The sequence below is a fragment of the Lissotriton helveticus genome, chromosome 1_1 (assembly GCF_964261635.1).
Source record: "Lissotriton helveticus chromosome 1_1, aLisHel1.1, whole genome shotgun sequence".
Lineage (NCBI taxonomy): Eukaryota > Metazoa > Chordata > Amphibia > Caudata > Salamandridae > Lissotriton > Lissotriton helveticus.
In genome coordinates this window covers 962,337,268-962,363,375 of record NC_136057.1, presented here as the reverse complement: position 1 = coordinate 962,363,375, position 26,108 = coordinate 962,337,268, and the positions used below count along the sequence as shown (strand labels likewise).

General features: G+C 45.7%; 1 protein-coding gene and 1 long non-coding RNA gene across 6 annotated transcripts in view; both read right to left on the bottom strand.

Annotated features, from left to right (window-relative positions):
* The window catches only part of SFMBT2 (Scm like with four mbt domains 2), a 1,092,424-nt gene that overhangs the window by 651,903 nt on the left and 414,413 nt on the right, over positions 1–26,108 (bottom strand). The window lies entirely within an intron of this gene.
* On the bottom strand, positions 18,140–19,674 carry LOC144819132 (uncharacterized). The gene is made up of 2 exons (XR_013607220.1): positions 19,370–19,674; positions 18,140–18,653 (listed from the first exon to the last, which is right to left on the bottom strand). It is a non-coding gene; the product is annotated as an uncharacterized LOC144819132 (long non-coding RNA).

Sequence of the window (26,108 nt, the reverse complement as noted above, 5' to 3'; positions counted from 1 at the left end):
AGGTCCTTACTGCACACCCTGAGAAAACCTACGCAGCAAAACAATCTCTACCTTCTCCCCTTTCCATGTTCCAACGCTTTGAAATGACAATATATTTACTCGCAGTGACAAAATGGCGGTCAACACTTCCTGATTTCCTTCGAATCGAACGATAACAGACGTCACGCAGCAAAAAAAAAAAACGGCCGCAGCAACAAACCCACAATGCATTTTGCCGTCTACTTGACGCCGTCCCTGTCCCTCCTTCCCCAAAGTAGCAATGTTGGGCTACTTTTGGGCTGCTTTCTAGTAGGGTTTTTGAGCATCAGAAAGTCTACAAAAGCCGTCGGCAACGGCCTGGGGTGGAGAACCATTACGTGAATAGTCCGGAGGCGACACCACTCGCCAAGGCCTGTCCCCAGGATGAACCAAGGGATCCGTTCCTGGGGCCGTGGCAAAGAGCGACCGGCCGCCATCGGCCAGAGAAGGCATGGGCCCTACCCGAGATGTAGTTGTCTTCCCATTCTCTTCTTTTTTCGGCGCCTTGCAGGCCACAAGGGGGGAATGTCTTGCATATGCCTCCGACCCCCCCTCTCTTCATCGCCTGGTCCGGCCATAACAAATGTCAGCAAGACGCCGTGGGGTGCACTGGGAGGGAGAGGCGGCGCGGACGAGCCTCTCCCGCCTCCCCAGGTGGAGGCCCCTCAGCTGCACCCCCAACAATCCACGCACCCGGCAAAGGGTTCGTCCACTGTGGCGATATAGGGACGCTCCACGAGCCCAGCAAAGGGTTCGCATACTGTGGCGGTATAGGGACGCTCCATGAGCCCAGCAAAGGACACGCCCACTGTTGCGGTACATCGACGCTCCACTCACCCAGCAGGGTCTCGTCCACTGTGGCGGTGCAACGATGCTTCGCCCGACAGGCTTGAGTCCATCTGCTCCTGCAACCCAGTGACTGCCGGTGGTTGCAGATCTCCTAAAAATGGCGGTCGACTTTGCAGGAATGGGCCTGGTGTGAAAAGTTGGCCTGGTCGCCTGTTAACCAGAAAATGGGCCCCTGTCTTTCCTTTCAAAATGCTGCCAACAATATTATATCAGACTCTGCATCGGTACTTACTTATAAATGCAGAAACAACTCAATTAACACAAGGGCTCTTTTCAGAGCCACCTTATATCAAAGCACTCAAACTTCTGATTTATATCCATTTTCACACTTTTGTAAATAGTTGTGCGCGCCCGAGTGCGCGCACCCCGCAACTTTTTTCGGAAAAAAAAAATATATATTTTCGCGTTTAAGGTCCTTACTGCACACCCTGAGAAAACCTACGCAGCAAAACAATCTCTACCTTCACCCCTTTCCATGTTCCAACGCTTTGAAACGAGAATATATTTACTCGCGCGCACCCCGCAACTTTAAAAAAATATATATATATATATATATTTTCACCTTTAAGGGCCTTACTGCACACCCTGAGAGAACCTACGCAGCAAAACAATCTCTACCTTCTCCCCTTTCCATGTTCTAACGCTTTGAAACGAGAATATATTTACTCGCGCGCACCCCGCAACTTTTTTCGTAAAAAAAAAATATATATATTTTCGCGTTTAAGGTCCTTACTGCACACCCTGAGAAAACCTACGCAGCAAAACAATCTCTACCTTCTCCCCTTTCCATGTTCCAACGCTTTGAAATGACAATATATTTACTCGCAGTGACAAAATGGCGGTCAACACTTCCTGATTTCCTTCTAATCGAACGTTAACATACGTCACGCAGCAACAAAAAAATCCGCTCGCGCGCAGCCGCTTGAGTGCGCGCACCCGTCCGCGCTTATAGATATATAATTGACTTTGACTTTAATTTTCTCAACAACTACTGAACGGATTTACACCATTCCACAAAAAGCGTAATCTGCGAGCCGGACTCTACAGTTTTGCCAAATTTCTTATAAATCCATTCAGCCGTTCGACCTGTAGCCGTGTCTAAACGTCCTGTGGAAAATAACATGGAGAAAACACGTTTTGGGACCCCCCTTTTATCTCAGCCCCCACTTCACCAATCCCCCCCAAATTTTCAGGGAAGGAGCGCAGCGGACCGAGCCATCTTCTTTGAGAAATTCGCAAAGATTCATCCACCAGGGCCAAAGTTAATCCAAATAGAATGTTGACGATTTCCTATGGAAACTAGGTCCTAACTATAACTACCTACTGGCGACCGCCAGTAGGTAATATATATATATATATATATATATATATATATATATATATATATATATATATATATATATATATATATATTCACTGAAAAAACCATAGGTTATAGACCATATATAGTTAGGAATTAGCATTTACAAAACCTTGAAAATTCACTGAAAAAACCATAGGTTATAGACCATATATAGTTAGGAATTAGCATTTACAAAACCTTGAAAATTCACTGAAAAAACCATAGGTTATAGACCATATATCGTTAGGAATTAGCATTTAAAAAACCTTATTTTACCCACACAAAACAATTGAAATTCCATATATAGTTAGTTGCACTAACTATATATCGCGCACCCGCAATCCACTGCTGATGATGTCACATATTACATCATTCATGACATGGTCAGTGACATCACTGATGACATCTCAAATGACATCACTGATGACATCATCCAGTGACTGTGTGTTTCTGTAAAGTTTAAATATGTTTTACATATTGAAGAATGAGTAGATGTAGAAGTGTCTGGATGAAGGATTTAGTAGGTGCGTGACTGACTGTATGAGTGAGTGATTAAATGTGTCTCACTGAGTGCATGGGTTAGTGACTAAACTGTCTTAATTTGTGCATCATTATGTCTGTTGTTCTGTAAACTGCTGCATGTGTTGATCAGTAGCTATATGAGTAACTATATGGGTTATTGATTGATTGCCCAAGTATTTGTATGGGAGACTGAGTGTGTGTGTGGCTGGCTGGGAGGTGTGTGACTCTGTGCAGATCAATGTGCACTTGTATCAATGATTGTATAAGAGAGTAATTATGTGTTAGTATATGTTTCAAAATGTAAGGTGCTCTATGTTTAACTGTATAGATTAGAAAATGGAAGTGTGATTGATTCTTTACAGGACTGACTAGGTGTGAGAGTAACTCCATGGATGAGTGACAGAGTGTGAGAGTCTGTATAGGTGTATGAGTGCATATGATAGTGTTGTAAAGATGAGTGATTGTATGTATGAATGATTGTATGGGTAAATGAGTGAATGTGTGTGTAAACATAGGAATCACTGAGTGCGTATGTATTAACTAGTATTGGTGTGTCAATGGTTTCAAAAATTATACTCTGTATTTAACACTGGGTATAACAGAGGTTATATTAAAGTGTGAGGAGATGCATTGTATTGTCACATGAATGATATCATCAGTGATGTGGTCATTGATGTCAAATGAGATGTCATCAGTGATGTCATCAGTGATGTCATTTGAGATTTCATCAGTGATGTCATCAGTGATGTCACTGACCATGTCATGAATGATGTAATATGTGACATCATCAGCAGTGGATTGCGGGTGCGCGATATATAGTTAGTGCAACTAACTATATATGGAATTTCAATGGTTTTGTGTGGGTAAAATAAGGTTTTTTAAATGCTAATTCCTAACGATATATGGTCTATAACCTATGGTTTTTTCAGTGAATTTTCAAGGTTTTGTAAATGCTAATTCCTAACTATATATGGTCTGTAACCTATGGTTTTTTCAGTGAATTTTCAAGGTTTTGTAAATGCTAATTCCTAACTATATATGGTCTATAACCTATGGTTTTTTCAGTGAATTTCAATGGTTTTTTAATAGCAAATATCATAAGCTGTCGAATGTCAAGTACGTGGTAAGTAAAAACATTTTCGTGTTTATGCACACTGATCTGCTTTGAATGCTGCCCCCCCCCCTCATTTCTATTAGGAGTACTCTCTCTTTGCAGATAGTGAAAGGTAGTTAACGCAGGCCTTTGCCCCCGTTGTAATACGTCGTGCCTGCTTCTCTCTCCATTTGATTGATTGTTATCCAAGCATTTACTGTTTTAGAATTGGTTCTCTTTGGTTCATTCTCTATTTACAAACAAACACAGAGTCGCAATACTCTGTTTAGTCTTTGCAGATAACGAAAAATCGTGTAAAAAAACAAAAGGAATCGAGCAAAATCAGTAGGCCACTAATGGGATCTCTTTTTGACCTCGCTAAAATAGAAACATTAGGAACAACCCCTCATGACAAATACGAAACTAGTGAGATGAACTGAACTCCACACCATGATGGCTGCAATACAGCTCGGCTCCGCCACCCACCCCGCCCAAAATAACGATAAAGAGCGGCTGCCATGATTGCTCGCGGAATGGCCACGACGGAGCTACGAAATGGTGGTGCTCTCATGCTAACCCCAGCTTCAGTCTGAAACATCCAGAAACACTGTAGACTACCAATTCGATCAGTTCCGGTAGCGCCCCAATGTAACCCGGTAGAGAAGAACTAGCCCTCCCCTCTTTGACTGATGGTTCTTGTTGCCTGTCCCTTCTGTTGTCATTTAACAGAACTATTTAGCCTGCTGAAAGGGGTTGTGTTCCGACCGCTGGTTGGTGGAGACATTTTGACTATATTCTGGACCTGCGTTGTCGCGTAATGCGTCATATGACGCGCCGCGTTAGCGCATCCGGAAGTCATCCGGGGCGCGACGCGCAGCGCGTAACGTAAGCATAACAGGTCATGTGACTTGTTAATAAAACTTTTCATTGGTTCATTTTACTTTTCTTATTCTAATGATGAAAGGCTTGGTCATATGACCTAAAAATTACGCTTTTTATTACTTCCGAACATTATTTTTTCTTAAATATATGTTATAATGTTCCAGGCTAATGTACTTTCCCGGAAAATTTACAACTGTCCTGCAAGTAAAATATATTCTTTTTTCGAGAAAAAGGGCGTTTCTTCGTCCCATGACGGAGCCGTTGAGCAAAAGAGGGTCGACCTGCTGTCTTAGTCGCCGATACGCCTGAATATGAGATTCTTATCGATCACTTTATGTTGCAGGAGTAGAAAACACAACAGCCCTTGACCATTTATCTTTACTGCGTTCCTGCGTATTATACCTTTTACCCTTCATGTAATTGGTCTGCTTTATTTCACTTGCCTTTTAATGATTCTAAAACAGTGACTATTATTAAAAACGTTACCAATGTATATACTACTACCATGTTTTCTTTTAAAAACCTTTATTGTGAAAATTTCATTATACAAATACGAGCCTATAACCACGTGGGCCGGCCACGGAGCAAACTGTAATCGTATATGATGAGTAGACATTTACACTGTAGAGGAACGTAACGGGCGGGCCATTAGGTTGCAAGAACTAAGGTGTCTAACAGTTGCGGAATCGGTGGACGTACATTTTATAATTAAAATACGACAGGGCCAGTTACAATAAAATTATCTAGATATACATTTGCGGGCAAGTACCATGGGTGACGTTAATTCGAACTTTCAATAGTACAGTAATCAATAACACATCAGAACTTAATATCAATAGGGATGTCGAAATACTCAATCAATTCTCGTCCCCGCCCGCCATGTGCTTCAAAACTGCATACGTATCTCGTGATTTCAAGGTTCTGCAACCAGTACACAACAAGGAGTTACGAGTCCCATTTATTCCGGCGCCATTTTGGGCGAGGACGGGCAGGTCCAGGATATAGTCAAAATGTCTCTACCAACCATCGACTATGATGATGTTCATATGCTGTATTTATAGAGTAACACTCATCTGTCCACATGAAATTAATTTGCCACAATCTAAACATGTCATTTTAATCTTTCCAAAGTTCTTCTAAATATTTGGGACCGTTTCCCTTGCCTCTGATGCTGTCAGTGCCACTTCTTTGATGAATGTACTGGCAGGTCGGGGGTTCTCCTCCAAATCTCTCTTTTATGCAGCACTATAATTAATTGGTGCCACCTCTCCATATGACGATGCATGGTATAGTTACCATAACTATATTTTTTTTCGGTTCCTCTGGAGAGTACATCGTGGCAGATGAAGCGTATAACGTACCGGGCATTTACCTTTTTTTGCATGTAGAGGAAAGGAAAAAAAAATCGAGCGTCCGAGTTCTAAGGTGTCCCAGGGCCATTTTAGTGGACCAGGCCCAAATCCAAAGAACAGGCCGCCATTTTGAGAGTCCTGTTGCAGCCGCCTGTCGCTGTAGCATCAAGAGCGGCCGAAACTCAGCTGAATGGCAACTGAAACGGTAAAGGGGCGCCCCACTACAGCAGACGAGCCTCCACCTAGGAAGGCCCGTTCACGCCGCCTCCCCCCCCCCTTCGGGCACCCCACACCGTTATTCGGAGCAGTATTGTAGGATGGCCACACCAGTGCAGCAACTTGCTAGACACCACCTCGGTGGTAACCGAATCTCAGCGCCTTGTGGTGTCTTCTATTCAGAAAACATTGTTGTGCTGCCTTCGACCTATTCGCCGCAAGTGCGCACGCAACTCAGCTGCATAGCTTGCTAGACACCACCTCGGTGCTAACCGAATCTCAGCGCCTTGTGGTGTCTTCTATTCCAAAAATATTGTTTACGCTGCCTTTGGCCCCATTCGCACATCGGTCCGCTACTGACGCCATCTCACAGGCCAACGGGGCGCCCCACGCCGACTTTCAGCATTGTAGGATGGCCACACCAGTGCAACTTACTAGACACCACCTCGGTGCCATCCGGATCTTGGCATCTCAGCGCCTTGTGGTGTCTTCTATTCAGAAAATATTGTTGCGCTGCCTTTGGCCCCATTCGCACATCGGTCCGCTACTGACGCCATCTCACAGGCCAACGGGGCGCCCCACGCCAACTTTCAGCATTGTAGGATGGCCACACCAGTGCGGCAACTTGCTAGACATCACCTAGGTGGTAACCGAATCTCAGCGCCTTGTGGTGTCTTCTATTCAGAAAATATTGTTGCGCTGCCTTTGGCCCCATTCCCACATCGGTCCGCTACTGCCGCCATCTCACAGGCCAACGGGGCGCCCCACGCCGACTTTCAGCATTGTAGGATGGCCACACCAGTGCACCTTACTAGACACCACCTCGGTGCCATCCGGATCTTGGCATCTCAGCGCCTTGTGGTGTCTTCTATTCAGAAAATATTGTTGCGCTGCCTTTGGCCCCATTCGCACATCGGTCCGCTACTGACGCCATCTCACAGGCTAATGGGGCGCCCCACGCCGAGTTTCAGCATTGTAGGATGGCCACACCAGTACAGCAACTTGCTAGACATCACCTCGGTGCCATCCGGATCTTGGCATCTCAGCGCCTTGTGGTGTCTTCTAGTCAGAAAATATTGTTGCGCTGCCTTTGGCCCCATTCGCACATCGGTCCGCTACTGACACCATCTCACAGGCCAACAGGGCGCCCCACGCCGACTTTTACCATTGTAGGATGGCCACACCAGTGCCACAACTTGCTAGACACCACCTCGGTGCCATCCGGATCTTGGCATCTCAGCGCCTTGTGGTGTCTTCTATTCAGAAAATATTGTTGCGCTGCCTTTGGCCCCATTCGCACATCGGTCCGCTACTGACGCCATCTCACAGGCCAACGGGGCGCCCCACGCCGACTTTCAACATTGTAGGATGGCCACACCAGTGTGGCAACTTACTAGACACCACCTCGGTGCCATCCGGATCTTGGCGCGTTGTGCTGCCTTCGGCCTATTCGCACATCGGTCCGCTACTGACGCGAACTCACAGGCCAACGGGGCGCCCCACGCCGACTTTCAGCATTGTAGGATGGCCACACCAGTGCTGCAACTTGCTGGACACCACCTCGGTGCCATCCGGATCTTGGCGCGTTGTGTTGCCTTCGGCCTATTCGCACATCGGTCCGCTACTGACGCCGCCTCACGTGCCAACGTATTTTCTCCGCATTTTATACCCTATGCCGCATAACAGGTCATGTGACTTGTTTATAAAACTTTTCATTGGTTCATTTTACTTTTGGTTTCCTAATGATGGAAGGCTTGATCATATGACCTAAAAATAACACTTTTCATTGGATGAAAACTTTTTTTTTCCCCAAACGATGAAAGCCCCACCTTGTTTCTGGATGTTTCAGACTGAAGCTGGCGTCACCATGAAAGCACCACCATCTCGTGGCTCCGTCGTGGTCATTCCGCGTGCAATCATGGCAGCCGCTCCCCACCAGAAGCCTGCAGGAGTCGGGGGCCCCCAAAACTTTTGTTGAATCCTCAAGGCGGAGGGGACGCTTTCGAGAATGGGGTCCAAGACCTAGCAGACAAGCGTCCGATTTCCAAGGTGTCCCAGGGCCATTTCAGTGGACCAGGCCCAAAAAGGAAAGAGCCTGCCGCCATTTTGAGAGTCCTGTGACAGCCGCCTATCGCTGCACCGCAAGAGTGGGCGCAACTCAGCTGAATTGCGGCTTTTGACACAGTGGACCAAAAGCGGACGGAATGGCAACTGAAACGGTAAAGGGGCACCCCACTACAACAGACGAGACTCCACCTGGAGAGGCCCGTTCACGCCGCCTCCCCCCCCCCCCGGGGCGCCCCACGCCGTTATTCGGAGCAGCATTGTAGGATACCAAAACCAGTGCGGCAACTTACTGGACATCACCTTGGTGCCATCGTTCTGCTGCCTTGGAACTATTCGCACAACAGTTTGCAACTGATGACCCACCCCCCGCGACGCCCCACGCCGGATGCCGAAATCAGTGCGGCACCCAGGCAACATCACCTGGGTGCCGTCCAGAAATCTGGACGTTGTGCTGCGTTGGGACTATTCGCACAGCCGACCGCTACTTCGTTGTTTTTCCCTAAAAATGTTTAAATGTTTTTACTGTTTTTGTTTTGTTGTATATATTTATAAGTTATTAAAGTTTTATAATCTTACTACTTTGTTGGAGTGCTATATATTTTTAATGTGACACATAATTGTAAAAACTTTGATGTACAAAGAGTCATCCCTGGAATCTTCCGCTTCAGGCTCGGTCCCCTCCCCAATCACAATACAGGATGGTTTTCAGATAGTAGGAACGCGTGTGGTGTGACGGATCTCATCGGGTGTGGGCCTTGATCTACTATAACTCCTTTGAAGAGGGGTGATTCTTTACAGCTGGGGCCATAAACTACATCTGCAGGGCTAGCTGATAGCCTAGGACCGGCCTGGACAATCGGACACAGAGGAAAAGGAGTGTCAGAGGGTGCGGTAGTGAATAGGGCGAAAGGGAGGTGTCGGGCGGGCACAGGGTGTGATTCTCAGGGAAGAGCAGCGCAGATGGGGGGAGGTTTATTACCCATGCATAAGACAGAGAACGGGGGTGACCAGTGCCTGGGGGAGATGCTTGCGAGGGTGGGGAGCCATGCTAAGGATCGACAGCGTGCAGAGAGTGGGTCTGGTCAAGGCATCTAAAATGACTGCCGTGCACGACAAAAGTGTGGCATTTGAAAAAAGGCAAGATGGCGCAGACAATGTTTTTCAACACTTCCTGATTTCCTTCGAATCGAACGTTAACAGACGTTGGGGCATATTACCAAAGTTAAGCGATATTTATCCCTAACGATGCTTAGCAACAAATTTTTTACCGCTAAGCATCGTCAGAAATTATCGCAGATAAACCTTGCTATTATCAAGGTTTATCGCAAATGCGATAAAAAACGACCGCAATGCATTAATATCGCTGAAAACTCAGCGATATTCATGCATTACCGAGCTAATGCTCTTAGCCATGTTATCCACCTCCCATTGGATAACATGGCTAAGAACTGCTCAGGGCAGGTGGTAGCTTTTGGAGATATTCGCGCTTAGCGCGAATATCTCCAAAAGTTGGTAATAGCAGATAGCGATGTTAGCGACTGTTTCCAGTCGCTAACATCTTGGCATGCCCACTTTGCATGTCATTAGTGATAAATATCACTGACATGCAAAGTGGGGCCCAAGATGGTCGCTATCTCCTACTAGCGGTCGCTAACTGGTGTTAGCAACAGCTAGGTAATACAGAGATAATTTTATCTCCGCGGAGCGCTGTTACAGATATATATCTTTTTTTGAACGTTAATTTCTCAAAATCCACTGAAGCACATATATTGAGACCTAGCAAAGGCACATCGAGCTACCAGTCCCTACAATTTTGCCAAGTTTCGTGCAAATCCATTCAGCCGTTCGATTATTATTATTATTATTTTTTTTGCCCCGCGGGGCCCTTTTAAAACCTCCACATCAAACCTAGGGGGTCAGGGAGGATCTACTATGCCCCCTTATGGTCATTTGCCCCTTCGCTTTGGCCTCCTCTTGTCTCTCGATCCTACCGAGAGACAAGATGGCGGCCGCTACGGACTGTTTGGAATGTTTACAGACGCCGGAGAACCAATCAGCTTCGCAAAGCTCCGTTACGCGAAAAGTACGCGAAGCGGAGCGCTGTTACAGATATATATCTTTTTTTGAACGATAATTTCTCAAAATCCACTGGAGCACATATATTGAGACCTAGCAAAGGCACATCGGGCTACCAGTCCCTACAATTTTGCCAAGTTTCGTGCAAATCCATTCAGCCGTTCGATTATTATTATTTTTTTTTTTTGCCCCGCGGGGCCCTTTTAAAACCTCCACATCAAACCTAGAGGGTCAGGGAGGATCTACTATGCCCCCTTATGGTCATTTGCCCCTTCGCTTTGGCCTCCTCTTGTCTCTCGATCCTACCGAGAGACAAGATGGCGGCCGCTACGGACTGTTTGGAATGTTTACAGACGCCGGAGAACCTATCAGCTTCGCTTCACAAAGCTCCGTAACGCGTAAAGTCCGCGAACCGGAGCGCTGCCTGGTCCGCTGTTACAGATATATATCTTTTTTTGAACGTTAATTTCTCAAAATCCACTGGAGCACATATATTGAGACCTAGCAAAGGCACATCGAGCTACCAGTCCCTACAATTTTGCCAGGTTTCGTGCAAATCCATTCAGCCGTTCAGGCTAAAAGTGAGGCCAACCGCCCTATGGAAAACTCAATGTTAAAAACACGTTTTGGGACCCCCCTTTTTTCTCGGCCCCCCCTTGACGAACCCCCCAAATTTTCAGGGGCTGCTCAGAAACAAAATGTTCCATTTTCCTGAAAATTTCAGCCAATTCCGTCCACAAACGCCAAAGTTATTAGACATAGAATTTTCAAAAATCCCATAGAGAAAAAATCCTAACTATATATACCTACTGGCGACCGCCAGTAGGTAATATATATATATATATATATAAAAGAAGAAAGAGTTGCCCCTAGGTGTGATGCACTTACAGGTAGGAAATTATGCCAGAGCAAGGGCACGAGCCGTGAACAAAGTCCTTTTCGGTTTTCCTGCCAGACGCGTTTTGGGCCAACGCCCTCTTCAGTGGCAGACCATGTGACATGACGGCATGCGGCAAACACCAGTAGCCCCACAATAATTGTGCTCAGGTGTACCACCTGAAGCAATGCTTTCTGGGACTGGTGGTTTAGTAAAACCCAAGTGGGTCGCCGCCGCCACTCACATTGAAAAAAAGTTTTTAAAAGGATTGCTGATGTTCCCGCAAGCACCCCGCAAATAAAGGGCTCCTCCTGTTCCACAGTTAGCTGCCCAAATAAGGTAGCTGTGGACCTGCAATTTTTTCACGGTAGTGCAATCCCGCGACCGTGCTGGCCGCTATCAAAAAGAAGAAAGAGTTACCCCTAGGTGGGATGCACTGACAGGTAGGAAATTATGCCAAAGTAAGGGCACGAGCCGTGAACAAGGTCCTTTTCGGTTTTCCTGCCAGACGCGTTTCGGGCCAACGCCCTCTTCAGTGGCAGACCATGTGACATGACGGCATGCGGCAAACACCAGTAAATCCCCACAATAATTGTGCTCAGGTGTACCACCTGAAGCAATGCTTTCTGGGACTGGTGGTTTAGTAAAACCCAAGTGGGTCGCCGTCGCCACTCACATTAAAAAAAAGTTTTTAAAAGGATTGCCGATGTTCCCGCAAGCACCCCGCAAATAAAGGACACCTCCTGTTCCACAGTTAGCTGCCCAAATAAGGTAGCTGTGGACCAGCAATTTTTTCGTGGAAGTGCAATCCCGCGACCGGGCTGGCCGCTACCAATATATATATTTATTACCTATAGGTGGTCGCCAATAGGTAGGTAGTTATAGTTAGGACCTATTTTTCATAGAAAATTCACAACATTCTATTTCCAATAACTCTGGCGCCGGTTGATGAATCTTTGCGAAATTTCAAAAACTCGTGGGGAGCTCTGGTCTGCTTCTATCCTGAAGGTTTCGGGGTGATTCGGCAAGTGGGGGCCTGAGAAAAAAGGGGGTCCCAAAACGTGATTTCCCCATGCAATTTTCCATAGGAAACTTTAGACACAGCTGCAGCCCGGACTGCTGAACGGAATTACATCAAATTTGGCAAAGAGGTCGTTTTTGCTTCAGAAAGAACCCTTTTTGTTAAATCGTGTAAATCTGTTCAGTAGTTGCTGAGAAAATCAAAAGTACCCTCCCGATCACAAGCTTTATGCTAATTGGCTGTCAACACTCCAAACGTGTTGGCAGCCATCTTGTGCCTCAGTAGAACCAAGGCACAGGAAAACAGAGAAACAAGTAAGCAAAACGCAAAAAGGGGGTAGGGTAGAAACACCCTGACCCCCTAGGCCTGCTTTGGGCTCCCCTAAATTTGTTTGTTTTTTTAATTGGCAAAATCCGCACCAGCCGAGAGCCGGGGGCAATGATAGTATTGGGATGGGGGGCCCAAAGGGGACACTGTAGTATGCTATGGGAGGGCTTGAGCCTCCCGGCTCACGCCCTGCCATAGCAAACTGCTTTGGTATTTGGAAGAGAGAGCAGGAAACCGGCTATCTCTTCTAAATACCAAAGAAAATTGCTCCAGGACATTTTTACACAGTGATGAAGGGAGGGGATGGGGCCTGAGGTGACGTGTGCAAACACGCCCTGAGGCGCGTTTTAAGTTGGGGAAATAATTCCTCATTAATCCTGAGGGCCCCTAGGGGCTAACTAGGCCACCAGGTGCTTCCAGTAAGCGCCACTGCGCAGCGTTTCAGAGAGGTGGTACAGGCCGTGCCCCTTTTTACCTCTCTCTGCAATGGCGCTTACTGGAGGTACTAACAGGCTAGTTTGCCCTAGGGACCTTCAGGATTCAAGAGGACTTATTCTCCCAACTTAAAATGGCCACACGGAGTGTTTACACGGTGGGGAAGGGAGGGGAGGGGCCTGAGGTGACGTGTGCAAACACACCCTGAGGCACGTTTTAAGTTGGGGGAATAATTCCCCTTCAATCCTGAGGGACCCAGGGGGCCAACTAGCCCATCAGGTGCTTCCAGTAAGCGCAACTGCGCTGTGTTGCAGAGAGGTTGTGCAGGCCATGCCCCTTTTTACTCCTCTCTGCAATGGCACTTACTGGAGGTACGAAACAGGTTAGTTTGCCCCTAGGGACCCTCAGGATTCAAGAGGACTAATTCTCCCAACTTAAAATGGCCACAGGGAGTGTTTACACAGTGGGGAAGGGAGGGGACGGGGCCTGAGGTGACGTGTGCAAACACGCCCTGAGGCGAGTTTTAAGTTGGGGAAATAATTCCCCATTAACCCTGAGGGCCCCTGGGGCTAACTAGCGCACCAGGTGCTTCCAGTAAGCGCCACTGCGCGGCATTGCAGAGAGGTGGTCCAGGCCGTGCCATTTTTTACACCTCTCTGCAATGCAGCTCTGTGGCATTTACTGGAGGTACCTAGTGGGCTAGTTGGACACTAGGGACCCTCAGGATTCAAATGAACTTAATCTCCCAACTTAAAAAGGCCTCAGGACACTTTTACACAGTGGCGAAGGGAGGAGACGGGGCCTGAGGTGACGTGTGCAAACACACCCTGTGGTGCTTTTTAAGCTGGGGAAATTACTCCACTTCAATCCTGAGGGAGCCTGGGGGCCAACTAGTCCACCAGGTGCTTCCAGTAAGTGCCACGGTGCTGCATTGCAGAGAGGTGGTCTAGGCCGTGCCCCTTTTTACATCACTCTGCAACACAGCTCTATGTCGCTTACTGGAGGTACCTATTGGGCTAGTTTGAGCCTAGGGACCCTTAGGATTCAAGGGAACTTAATCTCTCAACTTAGAACGGCCACAGGGCGCGTTTACACAGTGGTGAAGTGAGGGGACAGGGCCTGCGTGACGTGTGCAAACACGCCCTGTGGCGCGTTTTAAGTTGGGGAAATAATTTCCCATCAATCCTGAGGGCCCCTGGGGCTAACTAGCCCACCAGGTGCTTCCAGTAAGCACCACTGCGCGGCGTTGCAGAGAGGTGGTCCAGGCCGTGCCACTTTTTGCACCTTTCTGCAACGCAGCTCTGTGGCGCTTACTGGAGGTACCTTGTGCGCTAGTTGGACCCTAGGGACCCTCAGGATTCAAATGATCTTAATCTCCCAAATTAAAAAGGCCACAGGACATTTTTACACAGTGGTGAAGGGAGGGGACGGGGCCTGAGGTGACGTGTGCAAACACGCCCCGTTGCTTGTTTTAAGTTGGGGAAATAATTCCCCTTCAATCCTGAGGGCTTCGGGGGGCCAGCTAGCCCACCAGGTGCTTCCAGTAAGTGCCACTGCGTTGCGTTGCAGAGAGATGGGCTAGGCCTTGCCCCTTTTTACACCTCTCTGCAACGCAGCTCTGTGGTGCTTACTGGAGGTACCTAGTGGGCTACTTGTACCCTAGGGACCCTCAGGATTCAAGGGGACTTAATCACTCAACTAAGAATGGCCACAGGGCACGAATACACAGTGGTGAAGGGAGGGGACAGGGCCTGAGGTGATGTGTGCAAACACGCCCTGTGGCACATTTTAAGTTGGGGAAATAATTCCCCTTCAATCCTGAGGGACCCTGGGGGCCAATTAGCCCACCAGGTGCTTCCACTAAGTGCCACTGCGCTGCGCTGCAGAGAGGTGGTCTAGCTGTGCCCATTTTTACACCTCTCTGCAACGCAGCTCTGTGGCGCTTACTGGAGGTACCTAGTGGGCTAGTTGGACTCCAGGGACACCCAGGATTCAAGGGGACTTTATCTCCCAACTTAAAACGCCCACAGGGCGTGTTTGCACACGTCACCTAAGGCACTCCCCTCCCTTTATCAGTGTGCAAACGCACCCAGTGGCACGTTTTAAGAGGTCATTTTAATCCCCCTGCCCTATTATGTACTAGGGGCTTACAGAGGAGGTCATGCTAATTACAGGGGTACCCCAACGCATAGTTTTCCCTAGTGTATGTAGGTGTTTTCACTGTATTCTAAGTGTCTTTTAGCATACCACTGGCTCTAGGCCTGGTTAGTCAGAGTCAGTTAACACCAGTACACGTCTGAAAAAGTTGTGGGCACAGGATGATTTTGTAATGGGGCATCCTTCTGCTCCTCTGTTGGTTCTTTGTGCACATGTCTTGATTCTTCCTGCACTTTTCTTCGTCTTTGAGGACTTCTGTTGCTCCTTTCTGCATTTCGTTTTTTCTTTCAGTGCATTTTTTCATCTTTCTTCACATGTCCTACCTCTGTAGGCAGTTAGAAATTAGCATTTAAAAAACCTTTGACATTCACTAAAAAAACATAGGTTTCAGTTACGTGAAAGTTAGAAATTAGCATTTAAAAAAACCTTTGAAATTCACTGAAAAAACCATAGGTTTCAGGCACGTTATAGTTAGGAATTAGGAATTTAAAAAACCTTAGAAATTCACAAAAAAATTCATAGGTTTCAGGCACATTATAGTTAAGAATTCACATTTAAAAAACTTTAGAAATTCACTGATAAAAACATAGCTTTCAGGGGCGTTATATTTAGCTGGACATTTCTTTCATACAAAACCAATGAAATTCCTCCGTTATAGTTAGTTCAGCTAACTATAACTCGCGCGCCCGCAATGCACTGCTGATGACATCACATATTACATGACATGGTCAGTGACATCACTCATTACATCACTAATGACATCTCAAATGACATCACTGAAGACATATCTCTGAACCTTAATTTCGCAAAAAATACTGAACATATTTACACCAAATCACAAAAAGCACAGTTTCTGTTCCAAGATCCAGTTTCCTACCAAACTTGGTGACATTTTGTTTAGTCATTTTGGATGTAGGTAATTTCGAAAATGTCTCTCATAATTGCAAGGGGATTCTTAATTTTGGCCTCCCTGTTTTTCTCTTTTTTTTAGGGACACTATTAAAATGGTCTTGATATGATCAGTACATTTCTCCTATTTTCCATCAGTGGGCTGACATATTTCCAAGAAGAGATTGTGTCTACTAATAGGGAAATCTGCATGGCGTGATGATTCAGCTGTAGTCAAAGGTGTGATTAGTGGTGATTCGTGTGCTTTTTATTAGGGGTAAGATTGTATTTGTTTATGCCAGGGGTCTCCAACCTTTTCTGTAGTGAGAACTACTTCTGATCGGTGAAAATCATTGTGAGCTACTAAAGGCCAAGCAACTCACACAATTTTTCCAAGAGACCCCCTACGCCCACCTTCATTGACTGTAAGCCTAATTTCTTTGGAGCCCATACTGTGGTTTGAACAAAATAAATAGGGTTCCCTAGAAACATTGATAGGAATAACTTGTGATCTCCTGCCAATCTTCACTAGTTGCACATCTGGTGGGTCCAAATAACAAAAGAAAATAAACATGAACTTATAGCTCATTGCAATGGCGTCATAGTGCTCAACCTCTATCAAACAAACAACCCACGAAATGTCACGTTTTCAAAACCATACAGAAAACTGTCAGTTAACAAGTTGCTTCAATCAGGAGCAGTGAAAGTGCCTAGACAATATACTTATTAATTGACAAGGGGTTCATTGAGACTACTTGTTTTCTGAAACATTTGACATAAGATATCAGATGTATGTATCTCAAAGGCATCTGCCCACAAAAGCCTATGCTCCGTTTTGTGTTTGGAGCACACACAGAGATTATAGGGCCAGATGTAGGTAAATAATATTTACCGACCTCTTAAATACCGAGTCATACCGACTCGGTATTACCGAGGAGGAAAATGAGATGTAGGTAACAATGACGGTATAAAATACCGACTCGGAACCTGTCGGTACTCGGAAACGGTATTTACCGACTCGGAATATACCTACACGGTAAAATCCGAGACGGAAAAACCAAAACCGATCCACCGGTGCCATGGCCCATAGGAATGAATGGCAACTTCCGACCCGGAAAATACCGAGTCGGGAAAAACCGACCCGGTATTTACCGTGTCGGAACTATCCGCCGAAGAATTTGAAACTGACAAACATGTGTGCCTGTGAACCAATCAGGTACTTCAACCACACCCAAATTCCAAGCCACAGGGGAACTAACCAATCAGATCCAAGCACCACACCCCAGTACCTGGGACAGGCCACGCCCATGCAGGTGCAGAAACAAACAGTCAGGAGAGCAGGAGGACAGAGTGTGGAGCAGCCTTTCCTGACACAAACTACACAGCAAGATGGAGAGCCAGGAGGCACAGAGAGAAGCTGCTGAGCGCAAAAGGAAGCAGAAGTTCAGCCAGGAGGAACTGCAGGTGCTGATTTCGGAGGTTGTCAGACATTATGGGAAAATATTTGGAAAGCAAACTCTGCATGTTGCTGAATCAATCAAGCGCAGCACCTGGTTGGACATACAAGGCAAGGTAAATGCCATTGGTGTCACCCACCGTGACCTTGAAGACCTAAAAAAACGGTGGTATGACATCCGCATAATCACCAAAAAAAAGCTTGCTGCCCACCGCAAGGAAAGTGCTGCTACAGGAGGCGGAAGAAACAGAGCCCCCAGACTCACCGACATTGAGGAGATGGTCGCTACAACCCTTGAGAAGGAATGTATACACGGAATAGGAGACGCAGACAGCTCAGCAAGAGGAGCAAAGAAAGCAGGTAAGATGCAGGAACAATATCATTTACCCTTTTACCTATTCCCCTCACAGGATAAATCAGACTCCACAACAGGTTTAACTAATGTCCTGCAATGCATCCTGGGAAATGTAGTCATGTGTAGATACCTCAGAGCAGTCAGCGTGCATTGCAGCAAGGGGAGCAACAGACAAGTAGCATAGGCAAATGAGAGACAGGCAAATGTGCAATAGAAGTGTATTTAATCTCATGACACAGGTGAACAACATTACTGACACAATGTCCATGTCTGTCCACAGGAGAGTCAAAGCGCAGCACAGCTGAGGTCAGAGAGAAGAGGAGGGAAGGAGCCGGACCTAGCACTTCTCACGGAGGGCAGGACCAAGAGCAGGCTGCCCCGATACCTGAGGAGGCAACTGCTGAATATCCACGTTCCCCTCTCCTATTTGGTAGTCAGGACACAGGAGCGGCAGAACTATCACCCACCCCCACATCACCATCCCCAGTGCTGGGAAGAGTCAGGAGCCATGATGTGCCCCCTCGCAGAATACTGCAAACATCATCGGAGGAGGAGGAGGTGGAGGGTGACACACAGGACAGAGGCAACACCGAGCAGCAGCCCAGTCCCAGAGTCACGCGGGCCAGTGTCCGAGGGCGACGGCCACGGGAGGTAGAGGATGTGCGGCAAGTCCAAGGTGTCTTCTGCGGACTGGAGGCCACCATGGTGAAGGTGCAGCGCCTGCAGGCAAAAGCAATGATGGGGGTTCAGAGGCACGCACGCACAACTAACAATAAACTGGAAGCAGTAGGCAAGGGCATAGGGGACATGGCAGAAGGCATACAATCCATGGCGTCAGGAATTTCAGATATCACACAGTGCATGACTGTCCTGTGTGACAAATTGGACAGGGACCATTTGGAGAGACGCAAGGCCCGTGTGGATGTGCGCCAGCAAACCAAGGCCCTGAACAGGTTTGCAACTGCTACCACTCTGCTGTGCAGACGGTCAGTCACGATGCAGGATGCCATAGTGCAGTGCTGCACCAATTTAAGTGAAGGTATGGCCAGGATGACCACTGCCATGGAGCTAGTGCTCGCGCATCAGACTGGCACTGGAGACGACACTTGTGCTGCCGAAAGCGAGGGGTCCACCAGCAGGAGTGGTGCAAGCACTCCTGTGCATGACTTACGGAGGAGTGGCAGGCGTGGGGGAAGTTTGACAGGCCAGCGTGAGGACATAGGCTCACAGCCACAGCAGCCCCGCCCTGTGGCCCGTGGCCACAAACAATGACTTTGCACTCCACCCAAGGCTGTAGTCACGGTGGTGTGAACCGTGACAACACACTCATGGAGTGTTAGTATTAGTGAGCCCAATGTGAGCTAACAATGCTGTGGCGTAGTGATTATTAAACTACTTACACAAAGTTACATTCATGCCTGTGTCTCTTTACTCACTCAGAAATATTGTTGTGTAACCTCTGCCCGTCTCAGTCTCCCATCTGTAGCTGCTGCTGCCACTGTGGCTTGGGGCTCTGCCACCTCTGGGTCGTCATCAATGTCCTCATGAAATGTGAGCTCCACCTCAGTGCCTTGCTTGGTGGCGAGATTATGCAACATTGCACAGGTCGCTATTATTTTGCAGCAGATGATTGGGGTGTACTGCCGTGCACCTCCACTCTTATGGAGGCAGCGAAACCTGCTCTTTAGGAGTCCAAATGTGCGCTCAACTACGTTTCGTGTGGATCTGTGAGCCACGTTGTATCGCCTTTCACTCCTGGTGGATGGGTTGAGGTAGGGAGTGAGCACGAAGGACCGCAGGGCATATGCACTGTCGCCTAGGGGGAGAAAGATAGACATTAATTGCAAGTACTTGAGACGTAGATCTGATGTGAGTGTCAGGGTGTGTCAATGTGATTTACCTAGCAGGTATCCATTTCCAAATTCTCCGGCAAGTAGGCGTGTGTATATTCCACTGTTCTGGAATATGTATGAATCATGGGTACTTCCGGGGAACTTGGCTACGATGTCAGTGATGAGGTTACCTGCATTACATATGACCTGGACGTTGATGGAGTGCGTCGATTTGCGATTCCTGTATATGTGCTCTGTGGCTGCAGGTGGACAGAGTGGGACGTGGGTGCCATCGATGCAGCCGATCACGTGAGGGAAGTGTGCCAGTTGATAAAAGTCAGTCTTGGTTTTGGCTAAATCTGCCGGTGTAACAGGGAATTTAATATAATGCCCCATCCTCTGCATCATGGCGTCAAGAAACCTCCTGAAGAAGCGGGACAGGCAGCCCTGGGACACGCCACCCACTACAGCTATCACACTCTGGTAGCTCCCTGAGGCCAGCAGGTGTAAGCTACATAGCACCTGGACATGAGGTGGGATGGCATGGGCCCTGGGTGTTGGGTGGTCCAGGAGAGGGTGTAGGTCCCTGATCAATTGCTTGATGGTGTCTGGGTGTAGCCTGTACCTTTGCAGTATTTCAGGCTCTGTCAGTTGGAACAGTGTTATCCTCTGCCTGTACACTTGTTCCTCCCTTAGCCATTCTCTCTGTCCTGCTGCCTGTAGTCTCTGCCGTCTTGCTATGATGTAGAAAGCCGCCATCATGGGTCCTGAGGTGCATTTTGGGACTTTTTTTATAGCCCTCCCTTGGTTACCACCTGCTTTCAATGCATGGTAAATACCGACTTAAAAATACCGTTTTTCGGCAGAATCGGTATTTTTGGGCTTACCTACATCTCCAAGGCTTATTTTACCGTTTCTGATTTACCGAGTCGGAAAATACGAACTCGGTATTTATGTATACGGTAGATTCCGACACGGTAATTTTACCGGGTCATTCTTACCGAGTCGGTATGTTTCCGACTCGGATTTTAAGAACATCGGTATTTTCCGGCCTCCTACATCTCATTTCCTCGGTAACGGCCGATTTTACCGGTTTTCGGCCGTTACCACCCGGTAAAAGCCTACCTACATCTGGCCCATAATGCCTTATCCCGAAGCACAAGTACGGAGCAGTGTTGCATTGGTCTACTGTGACTCTAATAGATTCAGGTATTAATCCAAAAAAAAAAAACTGCTATGTTCTTCAAATGATTACATTTAATCATTGAAATAAAATAGTGTTTCATTTAAAAAAAAAAAAAAAAATGCAGCATCTATCTGAGCTCAGTGGAAGTCCAGGGTGAACGAAACGTTTTAAAAAAAAAAAACATAGCGAATGTAAGCATTATTTTAATCAATAAAATAAGCCAGCATTTCACCCCTGTAGGTAATGAGTTACTAAATTGAGATGCTACTGGCGCAAGCTATTCCTGGGGTCTCGGTGAGCTACTGTTAGCTCATGATCGACTGGTTGGAAACTCCTGGTTTAAGCTATCCCTCATTTACTGTAACTTTAAACTTGAATCCACATAGAGCAGTCAATAGTGGTATAGCAAGGGGATGTACAGGAAGGAATATCTTCATATGGAAAAACCTAAAAGAGAAAATTGCTGCACATGAAGAGCTTCACAGGGAAAGTATATCAAGATGCTCCAAGAATCTGAAAGATACTGTGTTTTCTACAAGGCAATTATAGGGTACATAAAGTGGAATTTCTGTGGCATGTATCCAACAGACATAGCCAAAAACAAACAAAATTAACGAATACACAAAATTGCCGCTATTTATCCTCTTCCAAATTCCATGACTAATAGTAACTTACTAAGTGACGTAGAAAAAAGGATATTCGGGCTGATGAGTTGTTCTATTTTATTTGAATCTCATTTTTGTGATGGCCTAAAAGTGGGGCATAACCAATAATCTCTGTAACAAATTTAAAATTAAGACTCATTATGGTACTTAGATGCTGGATCTTGATCTTTGAATACGTCCAGGTTAACAAAGAAATGCAGGGTACCTAGATATAGATCTCATACTTAAACTTGGTTGCTTTTTTGTCAAGATGAATGCATATTACTTAACAATTGGTACAAAAGGAAAGTAATCAAATTTGTCAGATATGGTGGACCTTAAAGCTCCTGCAGCCTTAGTTATGAGCAATGCAAGTGTCATTTGTGGGGGGGCTGACCATGAACATTGTGAGACCTGCACTTCTCTATTAGTTGGTTTAATTTGAAGGGCAAAAAGACATATTTGAACCTATCTATCTTTCGAAAGATCGTATTAAACGACCCTATTCAAATTTCTGAACTTAGGAATTTTAGCCAATAACGCCCACTGTACACATTTATAAAATTCTTTACTACCAATAAAAAGAAATTGCTGCAGAACAAAACTTTAAAGCTTAATGATTACAGAAAAATCCTAATGGAATCTAAAACATAATATGTGGGTATGCCTTGGGGACAGTCTGTCTTACTTTAGCCAGTTTAGGCACTGCCTTTGATTGTAGCTATTTAAAGAAATAGGGAGATTCTCCTGACTGTGTACTATTGACTAATGACACACTTTGTAGGGACATTATTTTGTTTGTTTTTCAAAACATTTTAGGAGTTTGTTGTTTAAAAAGAAAATATATTTTATACACTTTGACAAACCGCCACAACAGCGTTTTCTGTCAGTGTACAGAGTTGTCCCCAGGGCTGGCGGTCAACTCTAAATTAGATAATGTCCTTTTTCATCCCAGAGTACCCTCCATCTGCAAAACTCTAAGGGCCTCATTTATGAGAAATGACGCATCGCTGCATGAAAGCAGCGATGCGTCACTTCTCAGTGCGCACTCCTTGCGACATACCTGATGCGTCATATTTAATGTATGACGCATCATGTCGCAAGGAGTTACAGATACGTCAGTATTTCTGACGTATCTGTAAGCGCAAAAGTGGCGCATTGCTGGAGTGTGTCACAAAAGTGACGCAGCTCCAGCAATGCTTCCTTTCACATGGGGCAAGCCCCATGTGAAAGGGCTTGCATCAGTCTTACGCCTGCTGTGAGGCAGGCACAAGATTTTGACGCAACGGTGTCCTAGAAGTGACGCAGTGAAATCTCATAGATTTCACTGCGTCACTTCTACGACCCTTTCTTGCGTCAATACGCCCCCTTTGCATACATTATACCTGGTGCAGGTATAATGTGGCGCAGGGGTTTACAAAGTGACGCATCTACCTAGATGCGTCACTTTGTAAATATGGCGCAACAAGGCGCATTGTTTACGCCACTGGTGCGTCACAAAAAGTTACGCACCGGTGGCGTAAAAGTGACCCTAGGGCTCATAAATGAGGCCCTAAATTTGGCCCTATGCAACGAGTGCCAAATGAACACTAGAGATCGCCATTTCCTCATTCTCTAAATACTTCTGCTCAGGATAATAATCGATATTATAATGAAAATGATAATGAAAGTAATGAAATTAGGAATGTTAAAAGTACTGATTGTACTTGCCTCACTGATTTGTTTGCAGTTTTATAGCAATCCAAATAAAAGATATTACTCTCATATGGCTCATTTGTGTTTTGCTGCATGGAACTGAATTCCTCAAGTGCTTTACAGATGGTTTTGTGTGATATGATGTTGGTATTTATATTTGTTGGTCGCTTTGGTCCATTTTTAAATGGAAAGAACTCCTTCAATACGTATGCACAATAGCTAGATTACTAGTAGTAATCTTGTTAAAAATGATGTGCCACCCTGTGATAGAACTGACAACATCCAATCAACGCTAAGGATTTTGCAGATTTAAATGCAGAAGGAAATTCCAATTTCATATAAAACAAGAGTAAGGTAATTAGTTGATTGTGCAGTAACACACATACATTGCTTTAAAACTAATATCATGTTGCTATCTGCAACTAAATATACATTTATTAAAGAGATTGTCACATTCAGGATAAATGTCTTCAAATATAAGCATTTATGCCTGTGCTGATGATGATTATTCATGTGACTGTGTCAAAGTTTCAAACTTCTCCAAGAATTTTGATATGCCACATATATCTATTTGAGTCTTGGCTCTTTGAAAAAATATTGTTTCCTCTGTAATTCAGATAATAATCTTTTAGGTTTAGGGCCTTAATTAGAGTTTTACAGACAGGATAGCTACTCCATTACAAATGTGGCGGATGTCCCATCTGCCTTATTATAAGATGATTGGAATGTATTGCACTTGTAATAAGGTGGATAAGATAGCCATATGCAATAATAAACTTGTAACAAGTTTACGATGGGATATCCCATCCCCCAACCTCTAAATAAGTCCCCTAATCTTTTACAGGACAATAATGAAGATGTCAGCACTGGCGGCCTACTGTTGTGGAGTTCAACAGTGCCCATGTACAAAAGAGTCCATCATGACTTAAACACATATAAAATTAACATCTTTTTAGACTGTAACTTTTTACATGCTTTGCACATACATTAAGTGTTCTGCTTGATAACATATTTCTTCGTAAGTATTTTATCATGACATTTGCACACTCTGTTCAAGGCCACAAGAACTCTGTGCACGCTGCCCTTGCATTTTGTTGTCCATTTGGAATCTGCTCTGGTTCCGAATGACAAACATACACATCAGCATTTGACCTCTGACATAGTGTGAATGGAACCACTTTTTTATTATATATACTGCTTCTGAGCAGGAGAGGACTGCAATTAATTATCCTGGAGTTTTGCCAGTGACTGATTTCCAGCCTCGCGGACTCTCATCACTGTTCTGCAAAGAATGGCTTGTTCTACACCAGACTGGCGTCCTGATACATCACACACAGCTAATGGAGAGTTAGTTTGCTCAAAGTGATCCAGCAGAAAGCTTTGTCACTCTGCTTGCCATAAAATAGGTAGTGTTAGGTTGAAGTATCATTATGATATATATCATATATTCATATAATCACTGTAATAATTATAATGGTTGAATTATTCATCTTTTTCGCTATCCTTGTGATGCTAGTAACAATGCTTTCTTTCTTTCTGCTAATAATTGCAACTCATATATTTGATCAATAATCCAATTACTTCAATACATGTTTGAAATGCCAATTTATGTATTTCATGTGTCTCTCTTTGGCATGCCTAAGGTCACAACAAAAGGGTAGATTTATTTCCACTATTTCATTGGGGGAAATTAGAGTGGTCATGTTCTGAGTTTCCAGACACCATGTGGTACCCTGTCAGATTTATGGGTACAGATGGCGCTCTGTGAGCCAGCCATGATTTGGGCCAACATATTCTGATTATATGAGTTGACTCAGTCCTCATATTTAGACACATATGTTGTCCACATGCACAGTCCTACTAATTAGTAGGAGCCGTATTTCACTACAGCCTGTGTTGCACTTATTGTAAGCAAGATTCTTTACTCTAAAGTTCTGCTGACTCAGCATGAAAAAGTGTGCCACAGACTCACCAGAAAGCAATGTTGCTCTTACAATGACTTCCAAGGCAAGAAACATTCCTACCCTTCCCTTTGTTTTTGTTCCCAAAGCCAATTAGCTTTTCCAATTGGCAGAGGACCTGTGGGTAAGCAAAAAAGGAAGACTTTGATGCATTCATTCCATTTCCATCAACTTCTGCAGGGTGGTGCTTGTTCCGGTGTCTAGGGGAGTAGCAGAGGAGTTAGAATCATACCTAGAGCAGTCCAATCAAGGCATCATGTCCAAGTATGTGATACTTCACACAAGCCCATTGACGTGCATGTGTGTGCTTTAGCGTGTGTTGCCCCTTTTGCATTCTATGCCCTTGCACTGTTGCTTAGGCAACATGTACCACAATCTATCACTTTTATACTTGTGCCCTATGCTGGGCCTCTGAAGCCGCAGAGTTAAAGCAGTGCCGACACCCAGTCACTTAGAGTGAGAAGGCGATCCGGAACAGAGCGCACACAGCCACCGGCTCGTATTTTCACTCTGATCCGTGGTGATCGCAATTAAAAGTAATACATTGCCGAAGGTATTAATTGATGCACCAGGGGCCACATTAAATGAAGCGGTGAGAAACCTGAAACCAGAATTAGAATCTCAATTGGAATCTCTCACACACTCAATCGAGAACCCGACAGACAGAGAATCTACCTCCAACACACTCCAAGAGATAGCCCGGCTGGGTCTACTTTGAGGCTGCCACGCCCCTCCCCACCACACTGTACCAGTCCTGATGGAGACCCGCGCAGACGCTTCAAGAGCGCGACAATAGGGTTGAAATGTATTTTCCAAAATTCTGTATTTAAAACTGACTATTGTAGTATACAGACTAT